Source organism: Aulonocara stuartgranti, assembly GCF_965226115.1.
Source record: "Aulonocara stuartgranti genome assembly, chromosome: 19".
NCBI classification, from domain to species: domain Eukaryota; kingdom Metazoa; phylum Chordata; class Actinopteri; order Cichliformes; family Cichlidae; genus Aulonocara; species Aulonocara stuartgranti.
The window spans coordinates 16,995,227-17,001,094 of NC_138955.1; the positions used below are offsets into that span (position 1 = coordinate 16,995,227).

Here is a 5,868-nt window from a genome sequence, read left to right on the forward strand (position 1 = left end):
TTTGAGACCACTAATCTGAAACAACCCCTGTTGTCAAAAATCTCACTTGTTTTATACAGAATTTTACACACACTTGAACTTCATCAGTCTCTACCATTAAGAAATAGGTTAGATCAAACAATACAATCTACACACAGAAAAAGGAATAAGATTATTCATCCAATTGTCAAACTCATTTGCACAGCTCAATGGTTTAAAAAGTTAAACAATACATACAATACAACTCAAAAAGGTTACTTTAAAGAAAATAAACAATGCTATTCAAAAGGAAACTCTTCATTTGGTTGTACCCAGTGACATCATGACCCTATATAAACAGGAAGTGCTGGGTCGGCCCCTCCCACACACCTGTTTTGGATATAGGACCTGAACAGAGGGACAAACAAAGGTGAGTGTGACCAAAGCAACATAATCAAACACAGCTTGTTTGTAAAATAACATGGGGTAAATGATTAATATGTTTAAGGGACATGTGGTAAATAAGTTCAAGGCTAACCACTTTCTCACAGTCCTACACAGTACCTGCTATATATTGTTCCTATGAGTGGACTCTTTTGGACAGAGATCTCAGATGTCATTATTAGGATCTGCTTGGAGTCACTCACCCAGTTTGGGTGTTTATCGTTTTTGTATAGATAGATAGCAACACTATATTCAATGCATCTTCATTTTTAGGTCTGTAGATGTAAGGCGTTTTCTGTTGAAGAACCTTTGCTGCTTCTGGGCTACAATTCAATGTGGAAAAAAAGTAAATGAAATGTGTTGTTTGCCATATCCCCATTCAATCGCGCTGAACAGTTTGGTATATAGTGCAAGAGTTGTGTTTGAAAAAGAATCCCTGCAGATTTATATAAGTCTGTGAAGAGCTTTGTGACAGCTATTAACCACCCAGTTATACTGTATGTGATGCTCTTCACTGATACAGGGCCAGCTAGTTTCAGGGGATAGCTGCTCTGTCAGTCTGTATCTAGAGCAGCCCATTATCAGGACACCAGAGACAGAAACAGTTGAGTTGTATTTGTCTTTCTTTTTATCCCTGATGATAACTATCTAGCTACTTACAGGAGGGGGACCACAGAGACAGGTGCAGCTGAAATTCAAACATATTTTAAACTCTACATTTTGGATTTTTGCTGAACTAAAACATACACTGGAAAGCTCAGATACTACAGCTAAACTCTACTTGTTCATGTAGTCTTAGCAGAGCCAAAACATCTTGGAACCACCAAAGAAGAGTGTCCAGTAAGATTTAGCAGTAAGATGTTATAGCACATACTTTAACTGCTTTTGTAACAGAGCTCGAACAGCAGATCAAATTGTCACTGCAGGTCCCCAGTACCCCTCCGATTCATGCCTGTCCCAACCACAGATAGTTGCCTCTAGCTGCTGACTAGAAGTACCCTCCATGTCTTTTGGCTGTGTTTTGGTGAGTGTACTGTGCAATATTACATGTATAACACTGCATAAAGTTAAAAAAAAAATCTGAATAAATGAATTACAAATAGACTTAAATTTTGTAGCTGTGAATTATAATTCAGCCAACTGGTAAATGGTTTAACTTTTCATCTCCTTCCAGTTGATGCTCATGGTCAAGTAATCCCACTAGAAAGGAACTGAAAGGTACCCTTGTGAGAAGTGAACCACTGAGACACAGCTTGATCAGGATTACCCCTGATCTCTGAGCAGTTTATTCTGTTGACTAAAGACTAAAGGTGGATTTCTACTTAGTGCAAGGCCTCAGTGTGACGTCAGACCTCACCTAATGTGTAGATTTTGTGTTAGTGTTTGCTGATTCAGGTGTCAATGCTATGCACTATAGAGGTTCCTGGACACAAGCGCAGATGCAGGAATAAAAGTTTAGGCAGTTTATTGAATAACAGATGAAACTGGGATGATTATGAGTTTCCAGGAAAGGGTAAGGCAAGGTGGTCTCCAGCTGGCTTTTTTGTCCATTCCCAAAATACAACTCTCAATCTTTACTGCCAAACAACACTCTCTTCAACATCTTTCCAAATCATAGTCTCTTTCTCCCAAGGTAAGGGGCATCGGAATATAAAGTCCAAAAAAATAAAATGAAATCACTCTTTCATAAAACTCATAATGACGAAGAGCTGAGCTCAGATACCGCATGCAGTTCAATAATTTGGTGTCAAATGCCTGCTAATAAGCCTCAAAAGGAATTAGGCGTGCATTCAGCAATGTCATCCAGGAGTGAAACAAAAGAGTGGAAGTCAAGTGAGCTCCACAGTAAAACAAAAAGGAAATGGCAATAAGTTACTTGTTTCATAGAAAAATAAATATGTTTTTAACCATACGTAATTAAGATGCACTCAAACTTGATGTGATCCAGGTTTTGTGTCAGAATTGCGACTTTCCATGCCTGCCATTCATGGAGTGTATAAAGGACACTTCATGTCCTTTATACTTCAATTTAACCCCAGAAGCAAGCGAATACAGTTGGATTTACTTTTCTTTAATTCATGTTAAGAATTGAAAATAAGTTTGTACTCAACAAACTTTTTCTTCTTCTTTTTCCTGGTATTTATTTCTGCTTAATATTCCTTCTTATCTTTGCCTTTTAAGACACTAAAAAACTCTTAGAAAATAAAGCTCTCATTTCCACAGATCACAATCTGTTTCCATCACACGAAGAGCATAGCAGAGTGTCTCACACGTTTACATTTTTTTGACCTTTAGATGCTGCAGTGTGAAAATACTTTTGAAGTCACATAACTTGTACTTTTCAGTCATTCAGTTCAACAAGGCTGTTGCTTGATAACAATTTGTTCAAAGATTTACACAGCATAGTGAATCAGGACTGTCTAAGAACCACACTGGATAACTCTTCACACTTGTCCCCATTCATCATTTTGCAGTAAATTACCAAGACCATTAATTAGACTTAAAAAAGTCCTATTTTAGTACTACAATCAGAATATTACACATTTAAAATGATGGACAGTCCCCTAGTTCTCCCTGCAGTTAGTAAAGGAACAATAAAGCATCACATGGAGATCAAAAGCATGTTGGCCTCACATCACAGTTATGAGTACGATTCTTTGCTTCCCTTTGTATGGACTCAGCTTTATAGCTGTTGGGTCTCCAGGCATTTTATCAGCCTGTTGATTTCACTAATGAGTTTGTGAAGACTGTTTGTCTTGCATGCAGAGTTAAAAGCAAGAGAAAGGCATGTAATTTTCTTTTGTATATCTTTAAAGACTTTGATAGAATCAAGCAGGTCTCTTTAATTGAAGCATAGAAAAATGGTGAGAAAATAATTGAAATGCTTTAGGTTCACAGAGCAGTTTTGTACCATTGTACCTAATAGCAGCTTTAATCCCAAATTAATTTTTTAAAATATACTTTATTATATATGTGTACGTATATAACATCACATTAGGTACTTGCTCAGAAAAAATCAATCATGTCAAAGAATCATGTCTTTGGTGTAAAGTTTTAACCAAAAGGCATCGTCTGACTTTTGTTTCCAACAAAACTTTTTCTTGAACTAAACTTTAGGTAGTGTATGACACAAAGGGAGACAAAGTAGAAGGGACAGAGATTGAAAGTGACAGTGACAGTGAAAGGGAGGAGGAGACTGATTCAGAGATATCTTTAGTTTGGACAGAATGCACTCAGTTTCACTTGTCTCCTTCATCCTGAATCTCTTTCCCTCTGATTCCTCCTGAGAGCTGACAAGTGGAAACAAAGAAGAGGCAGACAGTGACAGGAAAACAGCAGGGGTCCGGATGTGAGACCATGCAATGACTGTATGGGGATCTTCATTTGCTAAGCCCTTTTAGCATGTCATACTGTAACATGCTCGAATTTTAACTATTTCAGCTATAAATGAAAGATGTTGTTGTGTATGCCTTTATTTTGTGTATCGAAATAATGGCAGTCACACAAACTACAAAAACTCTTTTGTACCTCAGGCCACATGCAGGTTTTCCTGACACTTTGACCTCTTCCCCCAGCTGCTGTGACAGGTATAGTTTATTGTTCAGGGATAACAGGTGTTGTCTCTTCTGTTCAGTCATATTTCTCTTTTTTTTTTCCCAGAGTCCTTGCTGTTTCACAGTGAAGCGCTCCCCACAGTTGTTACATGTCTTTTGAGGAGTTGAAAGCTAGTTGGATGACAACACTCCTGTGCTCTAAGGGCTGTCATTCACAACAAATACAGAAAACTTTGCTTGACAAAACAATGTACTCTCGTTAGCTTGAGTGAAAAATCCAGTGAGTGGACCTTGGGTTTAAGCAAAAGGCACCCAACATTTTCGACAAGCTCATTATACAAAGTTTTTAATCATAGATACAATGTAAATTGAGAAATATGCCCTCAATCTTTGCTTTTTTGTTCAATAGTGTATTTCAAAAATATTGAAAATATTGTCTTCTTCACTGCTGATACCACATCAGTTCACAAGTTAATCCTATTTTCCATTTTCACCTCAGGATAGTTGAACTTGAATCCACTAAGGGCAACTGCCCACTTCTAACACTGAAGGCCAGTCTACAGTTTTCTGGCAGGGAATCGCCAATACTCACTGAGATCGGATGTACTATTACCCCCAAACAGTGTCTTTAAACATCCTGCAGTGCTCTGGAGGTCAGGATATGATGACATAAGTGGTTAAAAGCACCGTTTTGCCAATGATTTTAGTATCGAGTATATTAAAGACTAAGGCAAACTTTGAAGAACATAAACAGCTGGGTCATGAGCTGATCATGAGCCAGATGTCTTTTACCAAAGGCCTGAGATTAGATAATAACTTTGCAGGTCAGCCGTGGCATGGCCATGTGCTTTGATAGGACTAAATATTCATCTAGTATATGTTGACAAAAAACTCAGGAGTTCCATGACTGTCTAAATAAAAAGGATTGAATGACGGTGGGGGGGAGGAGACAACATTGATGGATTTTCTCTAACAATAGGACTGCAGCCATTGAGGTCCATGTTGCACTGAAGTCAGACCAAAGCAGTCACTGGAGCTAAGTGGATAATGTGAGGATGAAAAACTGTGTTCCTCCACACAGTTTTTTTTTTTTAAATTGTCATATGACGTTATAGTGGGACAGCAGTTCTCTGCATTTTCTTTTCTCTTTGTTGATGTGAAATAAAACGAAAAGTACATTTGGTCGCATGCAGTGGCGTGCTGCGTGCATTTATGTGTGTGACAATGAATGAGGATGAGCCTTCAAGACGAGATGACTAATCTTGCATCACCAAGTGCCGTGTGTGACTAATACTTGCTGTCAGATTGTTGGCTGTGTACTTTACAAGGAGAGAAACTAAATACTTTTTCAAAGATTTTTTTTCTACATCAATTAAAAATGGTTAGTAATAAAAGTAAAAGTTGGAGATAATTTAGGTAGCAGGCAATATTGTCTGCCTCTTCATTTTCTCAGCATGGCATGGTGACCGCACTCACTGTTTTCTCAAGTATCATCAGTTCATCTTTATGCTGACCTAAGATAAAAGTTTCAGCCTTTTATCTTAATAGTTACATGGTCACTCTGAACATAAAGTTCAAACTTGACTGAAAACATAGTTTTGTTAATCACTGTCCTACTCCCACATGAACAAACTGTGCATGTATTTTTAAGCAAAAATCTGTATTTCATTACACAAGTCATAACCCTAATCATCAATATTGGATGTCTGCTGCTTTTCTTAAGTATTAAAAAGCTGTTTCCTCCTAGAACCTTGCATTTTATTTGTCTTTATTTAGGTTGTAGTAAAGAGAAATACCTATCATTTAAACAAAGATTCTCCGTTGGCTTTAAGGAAATAGTCCATTTATTTGTTTAATTGTCACCCTTGATCCCACGAGTTAACTTAGAGGTGAATGAGGGTGCATTTGGGGG

The 5,868-nt window shown here is 37.6% G+C and overlaps 1 long non-coding RNA gene across 1 annotated transcript; it reads left to right on the forward strand.

Moving 5' to 3' along the window:
• The first annotated feature begins 365 nt into the window (after nt 1–365).
• LOC309695833 lies at nt 366–4,297 on the forward strand. The gene is made up of 4 exons (XR_014273249.1): nt 366–388; nt 1,329–1,426; nt 3,936–3,989; nt 4,063–4,297. It is a non-coding gene; the product is annotated as an uncharacterized lncRNA (long non-coding RNA).
• The last annotated feature ends 1,571 nt before the right edge of the window (nt 4,298–5,868 follow it).